Source organism: Lagopus leucura, unplaced genomic scaffold (assembly GCF_019238085.1).
Source record: "Lagopus leucura isolate 7727_CA_CO unplaced genomic scaffold, USGS_WTPT01 Super-Scaffold_73, whole genome shotgun sequence".
NCBI classification, from domain to species: Eukaryota; Metazoa; Chordata; class Aves; order Galliformes; family Phasianidae; genus Lagopus; species Lagopus leucura.
Genome location: NW_024962252.1, coordinates 39,174,160 through 39,196,141, shown reverse-complemented (window position 1 = coordinate 39,196,141; position 21,982 = coordinate 39,174,160).

Genomic DNA, 21,982 nt, shown 5'->3' with positions numbered 1-21,982 from the left:
CAGGGCACCAGGAAGCTCTCTGCAGATGCATGTGCTTTGTGCTTCCTGGGTAGGTTCCTGTTATTCTTAGCAGCTGCCATCTTCTTTACAGCCCAAAGCCATATGGAAGTAGAATTGAGGTGAGTGGAAACCATCACCTTTCTCTTCAAAATCTCAAAGCTCGGAGATCTGCTTTGGACAGCTGAGAGCCTAGCATTACTGCCACCATCTGTCATCTGCTTCTCTTCTTTATCATGACTGTAGTGATGTTCAATGGCTACAGACAAGATCCACTGTCTACAACTGAAGCAGGAGACAGCTGGGAGGGCTCACTGTCTCATACTGGCAGATTGGACAAAGAAAATGGTTTTGTTCTGTTTTTGGAGATGAACAACGAAGGAGTTAAATGATTTCCTGGAGGTCACACAAAATGTCAGCAGCAGAAGGGAGAACAAAACTTCTTTTCCTGAGGCTAATGCTGCACTTTGAGTCTAAAATCTCAGCAGCTCTGGTATGAACAAAAGGAAGTCAAGGAAAGAGGAAAAAGGATTAGTGGAGGCAGAGCATGCAGCCTCACAGCTACTCCTGTGCAGCGTGCTAATGGAAGCTGAGCTGCACAGCAGCGTGGCAAGCAGCATAGGAAATGAAAATACTGGCAGAAATGTAGCCTGGGATGATATTTTATGCCCTGTTTCTAGGGTCTTATCTGAAAACCTCATGGTCATTAGCAGATTTTATCCTCACAAAATCATAGTGAGGAACAGTTTTATTCCCATCTTGGGAAGGCAGAATCAGGCAGGCAATTGATGAAATGTGTTATCTTGGGGTCTCTGGGAAGGCTGAGGCTGGGTTCAGCAGTAGAGCAAAAACACTGTAAGTTTCGATCCATATTCCTCAATCCCTTAAATCACCTTCTCTAAATTGGATTTTTATGAATCTGAAGTCCACTGTATTATCTGTGTTTATATTGCTTTCTGAGAGAGTAGCACGTCTCCCACTTCCTTGGCCTGAGAATTTGTTAGGAGCCTTTTTAGTAGAATTACACATAAAGGTTCAGGCCTGCTGCAAGACCTGGGAGGTTGAGGATGTTTAAGCGAAAGGAACAGCACCTTTTGCTCACCAGCCTCAGGGTATTTGGCTGTAGGAGTAGCCTTGGAAAGCTGCCCTAAGGAGCTAGAGAAGCTGAGTTTGGCATTGATGGAATGAATACTGAGAAGGGGCAATTGCAAGAAGCAGATTCATAAACATTTTATTTTAGGCAATGGATCTGAAGGAAAGTGGGCATGGTTGCTCCCAAATGATACCTCTTTTTCCCAAGCAGTACCATCATGTCACACACTTTCCATGGCTCTAGGAAATGCTGCTGGCCCAAGAGGCTGGTATAAAGGTTGGAATCCTGCAGTTCCCTCTGTAGTCCTCTCTGATGGAAGAAATTTCAAGCCTCTCCCATAGATTTTCCTTGCCATTACTCTCTCAGAGAAATATTTTTGGATGCATTCTCAGCACTGGAATGTACTGGTTGTTGTAAGCTCTTGAGATCCTGTGTATTCTTGCCTTCTCCTTTTATACTGAGTCATGGCACTGCAGTTCAGTTTGCCCACTGCCTGAGTATCCTTCCTCCCATCCCAAGAACACAGTGGCTCACTGCATATAAATCCCACTGCTTATAAATGCAGTGTTCCTGAGGCTTCAGACCAAATGATATTTCCAGGTTTAGATCTGTTCTTCCCAAGATAAGACTCAGAGCTCTGGAACCACTCTGAACTTACAAATGGGCCCATTAACCTGAAAGAAAATCACATTATTTCTATACCTAGCTTCATACCTAATTTACAACCACCAATAGATCTGTGAGAGTTCTTGCAATGTAGGCTTAGGTGCTAGCTGAAATGTGTAATGCTCTGGAAAAAGGATAGAGCATTTTGTGGGCATTAAGTAGACCTGTTATTTGTATTTCCTTACTAATATGTTGTTTGTAGGTCTGAACTTCAGTTGTTGGTTGCTTGATGACAATGTAGGCAAGTATACATTTTGTTTATTTTCACATTAGAAAGAGTAACTCATCAAGCTAAACACTGAAAATTTTATCCCCCCTTATCACTGCAGGATCATGTTGTGTCCTGTTAGCTGGTATCACAACAGAGTTCTTGTTTGTGTAATGTTAGACTAGAGTGTTCAACATAATGAATACTCTTGCTGCTGGTTTACACAAGGATCGTTGCCATTTTTCACAATGAGGTTTTTTAACATATGCCTGTATATAAACAGTCAACACAAACTATTAAAGTTTGAAATTCCCATCTGAACAGTGTATTTGACTCTTGTATTAAGGGTTATTTATAAAATGTTCTATAAGAAATGTTTTCTCGTTCTTTCATTTTAAATAATTAGTGAGAAAATGTTTGGACACTAGATAATTTCATTTTCTTTTGCTTACATATTGGTATTATCATTTTTTATTTGCTACTAATTCATTACTTTCTCAAGAGTCTGCCAAGTTGCTAGTCACTTCTCAGATTTTCTGTTCTATAAAGCACTGTCCACTGTGTTGTTACTTTTTTCTAATCTGTGTCATCCCTGGCAAGAGAATAAACATGGTAAGTTCTCAGATATCTCGTTATCATCAGAAGAGAAGAGCTTTGGCATCAGATTGCTTGTGGTTTTGTTCAGGGTTACAGAATCATGCACAGAAATTAGAGCATCTAATCAGAACTATCTTCTCTTAGAACAGAAGCTACCTTCAAGTAGCATCCATTCACAACTTTTCTGCCTGTATAGCTCATGTAGTACACTCAAGCATAATCAGTATTGTTACCACAGAATGGAAGACATAATAATACATTTATGTCTCTACACCCAGGAATAAAAATATAGAGAGGGAAAGGCATAAAGAGGTCGTGCCAGTACTTGAATATACCAGCTGCAAGGCAAATGAGCTGGGGAGAGTCAGTGTCTGCACTCAGAGTTCTGTGTCTCTAATTGTGGCAGCATTCACAGAAGCTGCTTTACAGATTAGGGAATTGTTTTCAATTAGGCCATTGTTTTCAGCACTGACTACCTAACCCTGCTAACCTTGGGGTTAGAAAACACAGCAGTAGAATGGTGAGTCTGGATAAGCTTTGTCTGAACTTCATCTTCTACTTCTATGTAGCCGGCAGAGCTGAAGTGGAGCCATGAAGAGTCCAGAGGAAGGCAGGACTAAAACATCTAGGACAATCAAGAAATACAAAGCACCACTTCTTATGGATATACTGTGTGTAATCAGACAGCTGTCATTAGCAGCTGATATATCTGAAAAAAAGAGGTCTGTAGACTTTGGCAAGAAGCATTTTTTTCATCTGAAAAAGAAAATTTGAAAAAAATTATCTGAATATATTGGTTTTTATTTCAGATGGATAAACATTTCAGTTCAGCATGAAATTCATGGTCAGAATGAAAGTGAGAGAAAGAGGATGAGGATGTAAATTCATATTGGTTGCTTGGCACTGTGGTATCAACTAAGTCATATTTTTTTGCCAGAGGAGAACCTCACTGCCTGTAGCATGCAGAATCACAACTTAGATGCTTATTCAGTGCTAGAAGACTAGATTACACCTTGCCATACTATTGTGGAGAATCTTTTTTCTTTCATTCTTTCCTTCTGTATATTTCCAACTCTATAATTATTTTTTGTGTTTATAGATACAGAAAGACAAGTAATTGAAATTAGAAAAGTTTAATAGATGGTAAAAGTTTTACCTGTCTCAATACAGCAACAATGCAATTTTTTAATGAAAGTCCACACAAAATTGACTGTTAGTTCTAATTAATGTTTTGTAAACTGTCAGCATTTGTCAAACTCAGTTCAATATGTCTCAATAATCTTCTAAAGCCATCCTTTCCTATATAGGCTATGCCTTGATCTGCTATTCTTCATCTGTTCTATTAATATTTTTTCTTGATATTTTTACCATTGTTGTCACTGGTTCCTCTTTTCTGGTACTCATAGTCAGAAGCAGGTATTATCAAGCAGGTCTGCTGAGAGAAGATGAGATGGTCAGAAGACTGGTCTGCTGATAGAAAAAGTCTTGAAGAAACTGATAAATAACACCATTCTTTTCCATCAGGTTTTCAGTGACAACCATAAGGATCAAGTGGGATTTTAATATCTGATTGTACTGGCAATAATCAAACCTATTCCACAAATCCCAGCCCATCACCATATCTTTTAGATGATGCATCCTAAAAAATGACAGTCATCTACCATATGGAATTTCTTCTCCTGTCTTCCATTAGAGGCAAGCATAACTTTGGACTTGAATAGGCACACCCAAGATCTAATGAGTAAACTGAGTAGTCTCTAAGAGATCATTTTCTAACATGCTAGAAGACTCCTTATCTGGATGAATACCAACTGGAATAAAACTTTTAAGCATTAAATTGGAACAGCATTATCATGCAAAATCACATGAAAATGATAATAACTGATTATAGTCTTCCCTTATTTATTCTTTTGCTCAATCTGAACAAGTAATCATCATGAAATTCTTTTCTTGCCCACCCACTCCTTGCAAAAAAAGAAGAAAATAAGAAAAAAAGCTTGGCTAAGAAGAAACTTAATACTGAAGAGGCTGGGAGGGGATGCTAATTTATGGCTTTGGGTAAAGATGTCTGAGGGGATGCATGACTATACAGACAATTTTTGCGTCTTCAAAAAAATGTAGTCAAAGGGATAAATATTACCACAAACTTAAAAAAAAAAGGAAAAAGAAAATGTAAAAACACTTTCAGGCTCCTGGAAGCTAAAAAGACAGGAGGTGTTTGTTCATATATGTGTCTAGGTATTTAAAAAAGAATAAAAGTTGCCTTCTGAGGATGACAGCTCAGACACAAACTGCAATAGGAGTTGTGGTGTGATTAAAGAAGAGTACATACCGCTGAGGATAATAAAGAACTGATTCCCTTAAACATTGTGCAAGCTTTAAAACTAGTGTCTCAGTGTCTGCCCTGGACAGCATCCTTGGAAGCTATTCAGATGTGATAAATCAGGGAGCAGTGGCTGAATATCTGGGGCCTTTTTTTTTTCCTATTATGTGTTCAAAAAAGTTACCCTGAGAGAGTTTGCACAAAAAAACAGTGACAGAAAAATGTTGGAGCTAAAACAAAACAAAACAAAACAAAACACAAAATCAACCAATAAAACAACAGAAAAGCAAAGCAAACCAAACCAAAACAACAACAAAAGTTTTTGCATCAGTGAGAAAGGATCACAAACAGCTTTGCTTGAAATGTTTGAATATGGACCTGCAGGCAAGGGGGTTACTGTTCAGGTGCTACTGCCCGCAGCACTCTGTTGAGCCTCTCCCGTAATACCTGCTCCAGAGATTATGACTGATGGGATTAATTTACGGTGCCTCTAAGGGGTTAAAACCAAATCTAAATGTCAGAAGAGGGAGCTCAGATGCAGTTGAAATGACAGTGGTGAAGATTAAAATTCAACCTCTGCTCTTGACAAGTCTCTAGGGCTTGGCAGTTTCTCACTAGAAGTCTATAAAATGCTTAGGCATGATTGCTACACTTTCTCGAGAGCCAAATTCCTGAATTCTCCCAAGGGAACTGAAAATCAAGAAATTATGCTCATCATATATATTTCACTCCCATGAGAAGGTTTCTCAGTTGTTTGTATATTTTATATCAATTCATATCACTTCTTAAAGTTGGCAATGTAACCAGTGCCAAAACTTTGGCAAGCAACTAAGAAAATGTTCTGCCAGACACCATTAATACAGATCAATCTAGTTTCCTTTGCATGAACTAGAAGATTATTTTCCTGAGGCAAATCACAAGCAGGTTTTTTCCTCAAAGACTTGCTTTTTCAAGCTTAAAAGATGCCAACAAATCTAGCATAATTCATAGACGCATAGCAGTGAAGGCCAGAAGAAAAGGCTAGATCATCTCTAACCTCCTCTAGACTTCATAGCTGTACATTTCACCCAGTGACCCTTGTACTGTGCCCAATAGCTGGTGTATGGCAAAAGCACATCCTCACAGTTACTCACTCTTGATTTGGAGACATCAAAAATAAATAAATGAACAAATTCATCACTCTCTTTGCATCTCCCCTGTTAACTCCTCTCACAGAAAAAATAGGATTTTCTTTGTTGTCGAATTTGTCTGGCTTCCATTTTCAGCCACTGGTTCTTGGTACATTTCTTGCCACTAGATTAAAGATCTCAGTGTTTTCTACTCATGAAAGAATTTATTCATTGTACTTCCCAGTCTTTGATAAGCTACATTGGATTGCTTTAGTTTCTTACTTTAAAGCACTTTAACCAGCCCTCAAACAAATGTTGTGGTTACTTTCAGTATTTTCTCTGATTTTAATATTGTCCATGAAAACTGAATTAACTATGGTTCTTGTGAATATCAAATACAAAAGAAATGCCCCTTTCCCTAGTTTTATTCACAATTCTTTATTTGATAAAAGATCAGGTAGCTTTATACAGAGCACTTTCTGACATCATCACAGTGAAAAATCAACAGCCATGAAATAAACTAGATAGAAGAAACTGGAAATATAACACAATTCTTCAGGTAGAAGATAAAGTGACTCGCACTTGGAATGTCTCCTACTCAAGGCTGGAGGTCTTTCTTGGAAGACCTGAGTTGGTTTTGACACCACTTGTGACTGCAATTGTTCAGTTTAGAAACCTAAACTGACAGCTGAAGTGGGAGAGCAGAACAGATTTCTCTCTCTTTTACTCCCAAAAACATGAAGGGGCAACACTGCATTTCCAGGCAGTCCCATAGAGAAAATACATGACCAGGACTAAAATCAGCCAAACAGGACTGTGAAAACATAATCCCAGTAACCATGACTATTCATTTCAACTGTGAAATTCCAGTGTTTATGGAATTTCAGTCCAAACTATAACAAATTTGCAATTTGTTTTTAAAATTTCAGCCTCCAGTGATTTAAATTGAACATCTAACACAGCAAGACTTCTGGCACCTGAAACAACTTTGCAGTTGAACTAGCTGGAAATAGTGAATACTGATTTGAATTCAATTTTTTTTGCAAAGTTCAGGCACATTCAGAGTCTAACTTTACCTTCACAATCATCTTAGTCAGAGACAGAGTATAAAACAAGGAAGAGAGGTAATCTATGCAACATTTTTTCAAGTAGGGAAGCAGTCTGCAGTCTAATCTACAGTCTGTTGCAGTTACTATTCTGTTTAAAGGGCTATGCAATAAACCACATTAGTGAAATGATTCCATTTATAGAGAACCGAATAAGCAAATCTTTATTAAAGGATGGGGGAAAGTGGAAATTGCTTAATGAAACAATTTGATTAACAAAAAGCAGAACAATCATGTCAACCAAACAGCAGCAACAATAAAAACAAAAGGCAAATTTAAAAAAAAAGTTTTGGATAATAATTATTAAAAATATACTTCAAATGGTTTCACAAAACTTTCTTTCAGTGGAGATCTGGAACATGCCACAGATGAAGGGACAGGAAAGTATGTTTCAGGGATATAAATAAGTTTGGCAGAGGGGAGGAAAGTGAGAACTGAAGCACTGTGGTAAACACCTTTTTTACCTGAAAAATTATAATGTGGAATGGCAACCTGATGTGAAGCATCAGACCAGTTTGGGGGTTGGTCTCGATGATCTCTAGAGGTCCCTTCCAACCCCTACAATTCTGTGATTCTTTAACTAGGTTAGAAGCGTAATAACATAGCAGTAGTAATCAGTAAAAATTGTAACAAGCTTTTTTACTCAAGGTAGACTTATTCTTTAAAAAAAAAATTATGTATGTATGTTAGAAAGCTATACTTCAAAACTTGAATCTTGAAGGCAGGCTGTAGTATTGGTTTTAGTAATAAATTGCCACTTTTAACCTCAAAGTATTTAGCAAATTTCTTTGGAGAATGTTAGATTACCCAATAGTTAGAGTTCTGACAGCCATTTTTCCCCAGCATGATAACTAGTGGTAGCAAAAATATCAAGTTTTTTTTTGGGGGGGGGAAAGTGCACAAGCTGCTCCATTTGCTTCACTTCTTCAACAGCAGGCACAGGCCCTTGCCTTTCTTATCAACTACTTGTTTGCTCCTCCTGGTAATTGTGTAGCTGAACTGCAGATGTTTCAGTCTGCTCTTGTTTCTACAAGAAGTTACAAGCAGTCTTGAGATTACCCTGCCTGCTTTAAAATACATATTTATAAATACAAATAAACTTGTATACACATATGCATATGTATAAACATATTTATGTGTTTATATATACTTAAATATACGTATAAACATGGCCTTTAGAGCAATTCCTCACGGTCTGCTTTTCTCCATGATCTTTGCCTGTGACCTGCTTTTCTAGGAGGGGATATGGCTAATCTTCAGCTGATCACGTATAGGCCATTTTTCCTCAGTATGGCCACTGTGGATCATCCCTGTATGGTGATAAATGTCATGCTTTATTCCTTCTTTTCTGGGGATGCTCTACATCCTTGTCAGGTCTCCTGGAGTTCCCCAGTGTAGAGAAGCACCCTGGTGCCTTTGGCTCACTCACCCTTTCCTCCTGCAATAGGCACACACATGATATCTGCAGTACTTTGTTAAATTAAACAACAACTTACAAATGAATGTAAAAGTGGAAAATATGTTTACTTGTAGCAAATATTTTCACACAGGTTGATGTAAATATCACTGTTGTGAATCTGAGCTAAATTCTGTAATCTCAACTGAGCTATACAGAATGTTTCGTCAGCCTGGAATCTGTTTCCTAATTCACTAGGAACTTTATCAGAGTCCACCAGAGGAGTGGAATAAACTCTAGAAGTCTCTTTACAAACTTCTTATTTTTCTGCAAACAGTCAAACAGGTGTAGTTACTCCTGTCTGAGGTCAGGTGGGTGGAACATACATCCTGAATTACAGGTGCAGGTCTTGGAAACCACAGTTTCATTCTTGTCTTCTGTATTACCTTCTCCTTCACTTCACTAATGGCATTTGAGATGAGAAATAGAGAAGAATAAGAGGTGCTACTCTTTTCATCAGCTCTTTTTAATGAACTCCCATTTATTGCCTGTAGAAGTCATTTATAAAGCAAAAACGAGCCCTCTTGCTAGAATAATTCCATTGTAGTGTATTTCTGGAGAGTAGAAAAACTTATGGCTATTACTGTTAAATAGATTTGAACAGGAATTGTAGTATATATAAGCAGCTCAGTACATAATTCTAAATGAAAATAACATACTAATGTGTGAGTGATTTACACCAGCATCAACTGTCTCTGAGAAAAGTAAATGTTTGTTCTCATGCTTTCATTTTCTTGGGTGGAAGATTAACTACATGTATTTTCTAATTTCTTTCTTGAAGTGGTTTCATATTAACATAATATTCTTGTTCCCACCATTTCACTCACACCGATTAGTAAGCTGGAATACACTATTTTTAAAATAAAGTTCTTATTCATCAAAAGTGTTATTCAAACCTCTCATATTCACAGCACACAAATATAACTGTTGCAAGCACATTTTCTCCTTACTGCAAGCAATATTCTTTTTCGTTTTGTTTTGTTTTGTTTTAGATAAGAGTATAAGACTGTTGTAGTGATTTAATTCCAGGACTTAAGTGCTAATGGTATTTTTATGTACTGGATAGTGTATGAGAATATTGCAAGTGGGCCTAAATACAAGAATAACTGCCGTGACCAGGAACAGAATTTGGTCCAGTGCAAGTAATGATTTTTGTATGTGCCATTAAGGGAGCTGCTTTCAAAGCTATGTGAACGACTGAATGCCAAGTTACATGAACATGTTGTGGGTTAATGAGATAACCATGGATCCAGGTGGATGTGCTTCTTGCCTGTAGCAAAGGAAAGCTAATTGCCTAGCAGTGAAAAACTTTTTTCAGAGTTTTGCTCACAGAGTGCTGTACTGAAAAGTATTTTAGACTTACTATGCGTTCAGTGAGATACTTACACATTTTATCCACCTTTTAACACTTTCAGGAGCAGAAATGACTTGATGAAATATACCTCACATAAAGGCCCTAATCACTGGCACAGAAGGTCTCACTTTTTTCACTCTTTTCTCTCAATCCTTACCTGATTTTTTTTTTTCAGAGTAAAAAAGTTTCAACAGGATTTGGAAACATTCCTTCTGTCTCCTCTACTGCCCCTAAATAGCTGCAGTCCGATAATCAAGGATCTCCTATAGAAAAAGATGTAGTTTTTTCTCTTGTCTCCTCCGAGTTAAAACAGGCAGTGAACACTATCTTATTGTAAATCATATTTAAGTGAGAGAGTGAAGGGCTGTTATTTTCAATATTCCATGGGCTCTGGCTGATGCTCATGGCTAAATCTCTATACAGTCTTCAGAAGGACAGGATTTAAAACAAATCCACCCCTTGTGAGTTTCTGGTGACTAGATCTGGCTGGCTTGCTCTGCTAAGCACAGGGCTGTATCTTATGAGAGAGTTGGCTGTGTAATATAGCTAACATAACTAGCCCTGCCTACAGAGTTGATTGCCTAAGGAGCTGAAATGGGAGTCTTACTCTGATGAAGGTCGGTGTATCTCAGCTAATGGTAGAACTAGCCATGAGGACTGGTGCGAGATGAGTATATTAAGAGCACACATTGCTCTATTTTTCTTCAATGTAAGGAAGAAAATCAACAAAGATCATCTGAGCTCTATTAAAAACTTACTACACGGGTAAATGGTAATTTCCCTGATATTGTCCTATTGCTTATGATCCTTTACATCCTAAATGCAAAGGAGAGGTGCAGGGTCTTCCTTATGACCTGGTATTGTACTTCTTCCCAGAATTTCTCATGAATGTTTTATTGCTGGCTGAAGTTTTTTGAAGCTAGCTGCTACAGAAGAAGTCTGATTATGACAGTTGCAGAGATGTTACTCATCTGATAACATCAGTGTAATTTGAAAGATCAGGATGCCAAGTTAGAGACATGGAGTTATTAAAATGCATGGAGTCATTAAATGAGTGGAGGAATAAAAACTTTTGGCAGAAGAGGGCAGGATAGAAACTGTAACAAACTTTGAGGTGAGTCTTTAGGGTAAATAGGATTGGCGGAAGAATTATTAGGCTGGAAAATGGGATTCAGTCCTAAGCTTTGGTTAAGGAGAGTTTTCCAGGCACTCAATGTTAATAGAAATAATGATGTGGGAAAATAATAAAAACTAAACTGGAAATGCCGAAACCTTCAATAGTCATTTCAGTGCTGGCACAGACACTAACAAATAAGAGATTTACTTAAGTTCGGTTTTCTGAAAGCACAACAGCTGTTTGAGTCTCTTGAATGCTTTCCCTTTAATGAGCACTCAGGTGTCTAAAATGTTACAGGAGAACTTTGACTTCATTATGCTACCGAATATGAACCAGGAAGTATGAGGGTGTCAACAGGCTTGCCTTCATTTTCACAAGCATTTAAAAAGCAGTCATTGCTTTCCCTGCCTGCAAATCGCAAATCATTTTTATCTGAGATCACACTGCTGTTTCCAGAAATCTGTCCCCAAGTATCAAGTTTGATCACTGCCTTTCTCCTAAAGGAGCACAAGAGACTGTTAGACCCATATTTTCTGATCCAAATGAAGGAAGATTAAAACTGTTTAGGCGTACCAGTGACTGGGGGAAGCTCTGGGGAGAGTGTTCTGGGGTGTGTCAGTGGAAATAACAGCTTGCCTGGGGAAATGAGAGACAGCAAGACAGCACAGCCAGGTAGGCTGAGGGAGAGGGGGGCAAATATGAGCACTCTGGCTAAGCTGCTGGCTAAAAGCACAAGCACACAGTGCTGTCATCTGTCAGGTTTTCAGCACTGAGGAAAATGAAGCACTGTGAATTCTTTCTGAACCAGGTTGCATAAAAAAAAAAAAAAAAAAAAAACACCCAGTTCATCAACAGTTTTTGTCACCGGCTAGAAACATCTACAAATAGCTAGACCCTTGGATCAAAGGAATAGCAGTAGTAGCAGAGAATTTGCAAATGGCAGACTGAATCAAGATAGAGCATTTTTATTTATTAACTTACCTATTTTAGATCTAAGCTGCTGCAAATTATTCTGCGAGTGTTTGATTTGGGAATTTTCTAACTAGGAGTTGTCAGAATGGCGAAACTCACCAGAATTTTTAACACTTGCTCATAGAATCATAGAATTACTCAAGTTGGAAAAGAACTTAAAGATCATCAAGTCCAACCACGACCTAACCATACTACCCTAGCAAACCTTGCTAAATCATGTCCCAACATTTTTTAAACACATCCACAGATGGTGACTCAACCACCTTCCTTGGGAGCCTATCCCAGTGCTTAACAACCCTTTCTGTAAAGAAGCATTTCCTGATATTCAGCCCAAACTTTCTCATGAGATAAGGTGCAGCTGGTCTTTTGAAGGCCATGGTTCTACCTTCAGCTGTGGTCCATTAGTGTATTGCTCACTCCTGCTGAAATGTGAATCTTGCTTCTCATTCTTCCTTTCACCTTCATCCCTCTTCTTTCTGCCTTTCTTGGTCCCAAGCTATACCATATTATTTATTTTTTTGATAGGTCAGTTTTCAGCAAGTTTAGGTCAAATCACAGAAAGGACTGGTGGGCACGAGCACATAGGATGGGACAGAAGTCTGCCTGGCTGTAAGGATGAGGCATATTCTGCTGCTTTCACCTGCTTTTGATGAGCGATGATGTCCATTCACTCTTTGTAATGCTACTGTATGTAAGAACAGAAATACACTCTTCCTTCAAGTTCAGTAAAAAAGGGTGGAGTAATGCTCATCTAGCAGCTGCTCAAGCTACATCCAAGTAGACAAAGAGAAGGGTTTACTTTGGGTTTGCTCAATGTCTTCTAGTGTTGCTACATCTGTTTTATGACAAGTAAACATGAGTAAGCTCAGGAAAGTAGCTAGCTCTCACACCTCACTTGTTGCATTGAGCTGATTAGCATTGGCTTCATAAAATGCAATCAGGTAGAAGCACACACAAGTCTGCACCAGGCCCGCTTGGGAGGCATGACCTTGTCAGCATTTGTGTTATAGCGAGGGAGGTACAGTGGCAGTTCAAGGTGTACATTTTTGTGACATTGAATTTTATTCACTAGGAGTTTGTCATCTAGATTTCTGCTCTTTGAACACAGATGCTATCAGAGGAGACAGGCAGTCTCCCAGGACAGTTAGGTCCTGTCTGCAGTACACAAGCAACCACATGTAGCATCTTTTATTTATTTTTTTATTCCTCTTTCATACAAGATGTAGCTGCTATGTGCTGAAACTCCATCTTCCTGAATGGAATAGAATGCTCTTATGAATGGTCTGCTAGAGGCTGTTCTACTTTAAGCTACTAAAGCAAGTTTAACTAAACTTTATTGTAACAAATAGGATTTACAAAAGGATTTTAAAAGCGATTTTTTATTTTACTGTTGTTAAAATACAGATGCAGGTGATCCACACAAGAGGCTAGATGCCCAACACTTGTAAGCTGGCACAGATTTAGTGGAATTAATAGCATTACATTGATCACAGGTAGAGGTCTGGTTGTTTTTCAGAAGCTGAAGTATTTCACGGGACAAGCTCCACCACATATCTGCCTAGGGAGTGTGATCCTCTTCAGCTGCAAGGAACCACAGCTTACACCATATAATTCTTTCTAGAAACTGTTCAAATGCCTGTGCTAACAGCCTTTTCTGTGCAGCCAGTTCTCATCGTTGGGCCCTGTTCCTCAGTAAATCTGACCTGAGCTGCTCAGAGCATTCTGGTAGCCCACCAGACATGAGCATTTTTCTGGATGCAGGTCTGTGCATGGGATTTGTTCTTGTTTTGCTCATAGCTGGGCCTTTGGAAGCTCTAGAGGAACCATGTGTTTAGTGAGTGTTCCCAGAGTCTCCCACTCTTTTAATGTTTTCAGAAGTTATTCTCCCAATTTACAGCAGATGTTTCTGTTACTTACCCGTAAATCCATTGCCTTGTTCTTAGTGTCTTTTGCATGTACTCTATTATATTACTATTGCTCTCAAAGTCATTCAGTTTTCTGCTTGAACTCTTCAGTATCTCCTGTTTTGTGGATGTCCCTTATTTTGTATCACTAGCAAATTTTGTCATCGTCTCTCTGTTTTCTGTAGTTAGTGAAAATATTAAGCAAGATTAATACCAATCTTATGCAGCTACTAGAGTTGCTTGGAATCAGACTTCCAGAAGTACGTATGTGTGTAAGCTGAAGAGGAGTACATTTCAGGTTTCCAAAAACACTCAAGGTATTGCAGGGCTTAAAAATGCAGCAAAGTTCTGATGTGTGGCTGTAAAGCACTTTGTCTTTGCTGGAAGAAGACAAGCAGTTGTTGTGAGTGGAAATAGCAAGTATGTACAAACACGGTAGGACATATCAAATCTGCCTGCATTCCTGTCTGCATCTTTAGGTACTGAATTATTTTCAAAATTGTGGAGGGGACCTTGTTCCCATCAGGCAAATGCTAGTCAGGGCAACAGCTGGGGTAGATACTCCCACCAAAGGCTGGCCAACACAACCAAATTAGAAAATTTGTTAATTTAGATTTCTGTGAATCAATGTTGTAGAGAAGAAGAGAATTTGGCAACATCAAGGAGAGCTGTTCCCACAATATGGGAGAAATACAGTAGATACTCAACACTAGAGAAATGTGATTTCCATTATTAAAAAGACGTTTTCAGTTTGAGTGTGGTGGGTAAGACATGCCTTACTGAACATTAGCTGTAGCAAGTAGGTGGAAGAAGTAAAAACAGTTTGGAAGGCAGAATGTGCTGCAGTTCATTTCTTGAAGGAAGTTCATTTCCCACAGATGAAAAGGTTACTTGAAGCTACTATTTTCTGCTCCGTGTGGTTCTTTGAACTCGGTGTAGAGCACATGTGGATGACAAAACAGGCCACGCTGAAATTCAGAAGTTGGACTGTGCTACTGCTGAGACTCACTTTGTTACTGGAGCCAGTTGCCCTGCGTGCAAACATTATAACGTGGTTATTAATGGCTGAAACGCTGTGTTTTTTTCCAAAGGGCTTCTCCAGCACTCCTGGAGCAGCATGGGCAGTGCTCACGATGCAGGCAGACAGCCCATGGCTTGTTTTCGCCTCACTGTTCTGTGTGTGGCTGCGTGCTTTGTAACCCCGCTTTAAAGGCAGAACTACTAATTTCCATATGGGCTTCCCTCACTGCCCTGTGAAACTGTTTTTCCAGCACAGGCTTGTGGAGTTGGAGGGTTTGTTTTTATAAAGAACAGAGAAATTAAAATGAAAGTAGCCATTAATTTTTGGTGTCCAAATGGAGTTTGTAAGGAGCTGATTTTTGACAGTACCTTATGCTATACAAAACTATCTATGTTTATAGTTCAGTTTCTACTAACTCAACTCACAAGGCACAGTGTTCTTTTGCACTGGATCCCTGGTACTTGTCTGGGGTAGGCTTGGACTTCTGACTGTCACCAGGGTGGAAACACTTCCCCCAGAGCAGCCTCCAGCCTGGGATGTGGGATGGCCAAAGGCACCTTTGGTTTGGTGTCTGCTCCCTTGCCATGCAGTACACATGCTGTCACTAACACCAGGCAGAAGGATGGAGAGGCAATTTTTGTTGCATTTCTCTTTGTAGGTCTCTGCTTTTTTCCTTTGTGTGCATATAACACAGGGCATTTTTGACATCTAAAAAGGTATTGTTAAGTAGGAAAAACGCCCCCCTGGCCAGGCCTACTCTTGATTTACACCCTCAGGACTTGCATCAAGGGAACACACAGGGTGTACATTATAACTGACTCCTACATAATACAATGATAACTGCAGTGGATTGCTTCACTGAATTGTCCCCATTTTCATTCCTCCTTCCCCCCATTCTTCCTAATTTTTTTTGCTTGTGGATGAAAAGGAAAATTTTCCCCTTTAAATATCCTCATGAAACTCTTCTGGGTTCTGTATTTGAAGTATGTCATATTTGGAAGCTTTTCATGATTTTCCATACTTCTAGCCACTGTAAAAATTATATATATATTTTTACTGCTAAGCCATTCTATATGAGTTAAAATTCTTACATTTTATAGTATTTTAAAAGAGATAATTTTGTCATTAATCCAAAAATTATGCAGCGGGCTATTTTTCATACCACATTACAATTCTCCTCCTACTCATTCTTAAGGGCAATCAAAAACCCCAGATGTTTTTCCTGCAGCATCTGGCTCCCTGGCACAGGCTTCTGAAGCAGTGTTTGCAGCCCTGAAAGTCATGTCTTGGTTTTGTTGTTTAGTTTACAGATGGGTTGTAGGAGTTACTGGTGTCAGGGAAGCTGGTGAGTTTAGACAATTCTTTCAACCTAAAAGCATGAGATGGCCTTGCAGGACTGTTGTGATTCTTCTCAGAAATTTTTGGTACTCAGGAATGTGACGAGCTCAGCTGCCTCAGCTTCCTGTCTTGCAGAAATACGTGCAGTGGGATAAATGCACGTGGACACAGAAGTGTTCCCTGCTCAGCCTCAAAAATGAGGAAGTTGGCCTAGTGTCCAAGTAATTAGCTGTGTTCTTGCAGAACATACTGTCAGGCTTTCAGAGTAACCGTGCCAAAGTCTATCCTGGGAGAGAGGGACAAAACAAGCAGGGAGCGAGCTGGAAAAGGCCATGCTACTACAGCTTTTATATGTATGGATATATATGCATATATATTTATATATATACATATATACAAAAAATATATAAAATCTTAGTTATCTCACATCTCTCTTCTGTGCTTTGATCACCAAGCTATGTGGCTGGGATAATTTTTGCCTTGTCTTTCACAGGGTGCAGATGATTCAGTAGGTTTCATTGGACACTTGACTTCCTTATATCAATTGGCTGAGTCTCACCTAGTATTTAAGTTCCATCTATACTGAGGGGATTGGCAACTAAACTTACATTGTAGGTGAATGTCCTAGCAATTGGCTTTTAACTTTTTCAGAAGAGGAGAAGCTCTCTCTAAAAATCTAGAAGTGTTCTGCATTCATGCCAGTGGAGAAACAAATACTGCAATGATTTTTCTGGAAAAAGCTGTTCCTACTTGAATAATAAAGTTGCTGCTACCAAGAGCACATGTGAGAATAGTGAGAAGTATTGGTGATAGTTGGATAATTGGACTGGATGATCTTGTAGGTCTTTTCCAACCTTGGAGTTTCTGTGATTTCTGTGATACTCCTGCCCCAAATATGTCTCAGCTGAGGGCAGAGTCTGCTCACAGTCTTGGAAACAGCAGATGGAAATGGCTATGGGGCCTGTTGAAACCTCTGAGAATGGCTCTGAGTTTCCTGCTTTGAAATATTTTGCTGCTCTGGCAGAGTGGTTCTTGAAGCTGGCATGAGCCAACCACACCTCTCTTCTGGCCTCCAGGATGCTTTCCCATATGGGCAGGATGTGGCTCTCTGTGTCCCGTCTCCTCCTAGTTATTTGTTTGTGAAATTAAATCTTTCACATTGACATAGCACTCTTGCATGCTTTTATGTGAGATATACTGTTTATCATCTTAAAATACCATCAATCCCTAGAATTGCCATGTACATGCTCTCCTTTCTTTGTTGGTATTATCTGTGCAGTAGTGTAAAGCTTTCAGAGATGTGTTATTCTGCTAATGTTAATATGTGCTTGTGGCTGGAGCTGGGTTACATCTTTTCCATAGTTGTTAACTGAGAATTTCAGTTTGTACAGACTGGTGTATTAAAAAGAATGGCCAAAACTGGGATCTCCTCTGCCCAGCATGCCAAATAACTCATCATGATGAGAGGTAGTTTAAAGTCCTAATCCTCACTTAAGACCAGAAGCTCAAAACGAGTCTCTGCTGCTTTGCAATATTTATGCTGGACACAACAGAGTGGGACACAGACTGGGATCACAGTTGGGCTATTCAAAAAGGCACAGTAAAACATGCAAGGTACAAGTTTGCTAACAACAGTTCCATCAGAGGATGTGTGCATAAGAACAGGAAAAGTAATACAACCAAGGAGGTAAGGAAGTCTCTGCAAATAAAAAAAATGCTGCCATGTAGATCTGAGCAAAGACAGTGAAGAACAGTTTGTGCTATTTTACAGATTCTGGAGCTTTCGTAGATTGTGCCATTATTTATGCACTGTAGTGTCTGTGCCATTGTAAGATGTGTGAAATGGACTGGTTGTTTTACTTCAGCCCATGAATTCAATACTGAATACAGTTTTTTGTTTTGTTCAGTACAGATAAGGACTGCCACTAACATATCCTGGACATGAGTCAGGGTAGTGGTGTGACAAGTTTTTTTAATCTATTTACACATAAAAATGTCCATTTCTTCTGAACTACAGCTACCAATACCACTGGGATGCTGGCTCCATCTCTCACACTCAGTGCAGTATCAATTATTAGAATCTCTTATTTTCAGTGATTTAATTAGTTTGTTGCTAAATATGGTGCTATAGCAACATGCCTACCCCAGGATTCCCTCTGTTGCTAGGCCTAATATAGCTGAATGAATCAACAAGGCTAATGGCAAAGCCTAAAGACCATTTTTGAAGTTTAAATATCTGTCATTTAATCAGACGCTACACAGGCTGCTGGTTGTTTCCTTGATGCGTATATGGAGTAGTTAAATGCAAAAGAAAATTTGCAGTCTTTGGACTGCTTCACAAATGCTCTGCAACACTGGAAATTTTCAGCACTTCCTGAATATAGTATTCAACAAATGATATCTGACTGGCTTTCCTCCTCCCCCTCAAAAAAGTTTAATGTGCACATGCACTGCCACGATGCATAGGAAAAATCGTATGGAGCAGTCCAGCATACACAATCTGTCATACCAAGAAAGAATAAAGGTCTGTTGTTAATTCAGACAAATGGTCAGCAGCTGCAAAATAGTTTCCACAAGAAACAGAGCAAAACCCTCTCGGTTATGGATAGAATTTTTTACAATTTTCTGTTGCCTTTTTCAGAGCCAAAATATACTGCACATCCTCCTACATAAGTTTTATGCATATTCTCTGCTAGTTCAGAGTTGTAAGCCACAGCAGCAAAAAGCCTGTTTCAGGGTAAGAAGAGCCCTGTGACTTTTTTACTGCTTTTCAATTGCTTTATACTTCTGTTTTAATTGCCCCTGTCCTAGGATTAGAGAGAGCAAAACTGCCACAGCAGTGCAACTGAACACAGGTTCTGCAGTCCCTAGTAAGACTGGGCTATGGTAGCTAACATGGATTTCTGGTTGCAGGGGGTATATGGTCATTCAGTTAGAGAGTTACCATCATAATTTTACCCAGTAGGCCAGGAGGGCCTTAAAAGACCATTGGATGATTGGACATAAAAATATTACTATTCCCATATGTGATCTATCCATTCTGATAAAGGCCATATCATCTGCAAAATTTTTTGAAAACACAAACAAGAAAATAATCCTTAGCTGTCCACTCAAGACACATTCAGTAGAGTTCAGATGTGTTTGGATGTTCTATAGAGACATATTTTCTCCAGTTTTAGAGAGTGTGGGATTGTTTCCTTGCCCATTGCTGTCTACAGCACCCAGCAAATTTTAGACTACCTACTAAGATACAGGATACAATTGCTCCCCTATCATCTATGTCAAAATAGACAGTGAAGTTCTCTGAACTGAATGTGTTGATTCAGTAGCAGAGACAAGCAGACTGTTAGAGGTACATGGAGCTATGAAGTCAAGATTTAAGAAGAGCTTAACATTTAATAAAGACTGAGATGAGTAATCTGCAAAGACAAAAAAATTCCAGAACTGCATCTCTCTGCCCCAACACTGTTTTTATAAGTTATTATCATCTATCATCACCTTTTTAAAAGAAGATCTCCATTTCGATATGAAAGAAACAACGTCATGTAAGCTACACAAGCACCACAGGCTTAGTAGTGTGTGGTTTATTGCTATATTTTCTTGGGCACCTGAACTAAATATTTGAGACTCATCCTCTGTGAAGTCTGGATGAAAACATGGAGTCTTCTGGACAGAGCATGATTTATAGTGATGCACATTTGATACATGGGTGACACCACTGGGGAGATGTACTTTGTGCTTGTGGAGTGGAGGTGGTTATGTGCAAGCTCTTTGACAAGCAATTCCACAAAAAATGTGGAATTTTGATATATGCAGTCCTCATTTAAAAGTCTTAGGGAACATTAAAGCATGGCCTGTTTCAATGCTCTACCCAGGAATAATAAGGAACGCTAATGTGAAATAATACATAATTGAATGCAAAATGAACTTCTGCCTACAGCATTCACTGAGACTCTAGTTTAGACATTGTGAATTCCCTGGGTGCAGGGCTCAGAGGGTTAAGTCAAGATCACCATTCCGTTTCTTTCATGTTGTTTTCATTCTTGAAATATTAAAAAAAAAAAAAAAAAAAAGATGCCTTTCTCCAACGATGGGGTTTATGTTGTTGAGTTCCCTGTACTTTGAATGTGGGAGAATTTGCAGTTGATAGGATTTGCAATAGCCAGTACACTCAGCAGAAGAATGGCTGAGGTTCTGAAGTTCTCTCCCTTACAAGCTTCACTCAGTGTTAATACAAGTAACTTGATGAAAACGGACTCCATGCCTGAAACCACTTCCCACACTGCAGTATCTAAGACAGAAGTCCTACTGGTCCTTTTCAAGGTGGCACTAATGGTGTAAAGGTGCAAGAATGTACTGGACAATCTTTTTCTTTGAGTTGTGATGAGCTTGGAAACATGCCATCCATCTCTCCAGTTGGCAAAGAGTGTTCAGTTGGTTGCAGTTTCTTATGGGACTTCCCTTCCTCTCTCTTTAAGTGCTGGGTGTTTAAACCACAGGATTTCCCAGACATTTCCCTTAAGAAAAGGGTAGTAATTTTTTCTTTACAGAGAAAAATAGAAATGAATCCATGCTGAATTGTTTCACGGGAGATTGCAACTTTTAGGAAATCTTGTGGCATCATTTGTTCTCTCTGTTGACATGATATGGAGCTGCAGAAAAAAAGGTTCGAGGTTTTGTGCCTCCCCTCCCAGCAGCAAAATAAGAACACTGCCTCTTTTTTACTGTTTCACTGACTATTGTAAGAGGAGGTAGAGAGGTTTTTCTGCAGTAATGATTTTACTCAGAAATGACAATGTACCTAATGCTGGCATATGTCTGCTACGCTGGGAGATTGTGTTCAGTTCGCTGTGTTATTTCTCCCCATCAAAGAATAAAAGCATATATTTGAAACCTCAAGTAAAATAAACAATGATCCTACAGCAGGTCACACTGACTTCTGTAAATCAGTCTGAAGCAATGGGATCTCATGCAGTGGCAGTACAGCCAAGGCAGCGTGTGAACAGGAGTGGCATGTGGACGTGCTGAATTGGAATTTCCCACAGAGCAGCTAGAGACAAAGCAGGGGAACTCAGGATGAAATCCATAAAATAGAAAGCTAAAAACAAGTGAATAAAAGTACATCTCACTCTGAAGTAGAACTTCTGTAAAATATCTGATGGGTTGGGTTTTGTTTTCCTCAAACACTTTTTATTTGTACCCTGGTAAATATTTTATAACAATAAAATATTTTGGTGACTTAGGAAATTCCATCACATGTATAAGCAATCAGATTTTATCCATGAGTCAGTTGTTATAAAATGTCATTGAAGTCTTATTTGCAATTTTTCTACAAGAGTATTTTGAACTGATAAATGCAGACAAATGTCTGATATTTTCTCATTCTGTGCAGTTTGCTATCACTTACCTTATTCCAGTACAAGTGTTTAGTAAGTTGAGTATTTCAAAATGCTCTGGAGTGAACTATTGGATTTGATTTTAAAGGTCTTATTTTTTTCTCACAATGTTTCAATCTCTTCACTACAGGTTAAAAAGGAACAAATACAATTTTCCTGCCCTACCAATTACTTCTAGATTTAATACATATATTTTGCTTTGGTTGAACAATAGATGCAATAAATATTTGGAAATAATTGTATTAGGCATCTTTCAGACCCCACCCCACAAAAAAGAAACCAAAACCTACAAGACCTGCACAAGCTTAATCAAACATAAGTAAAT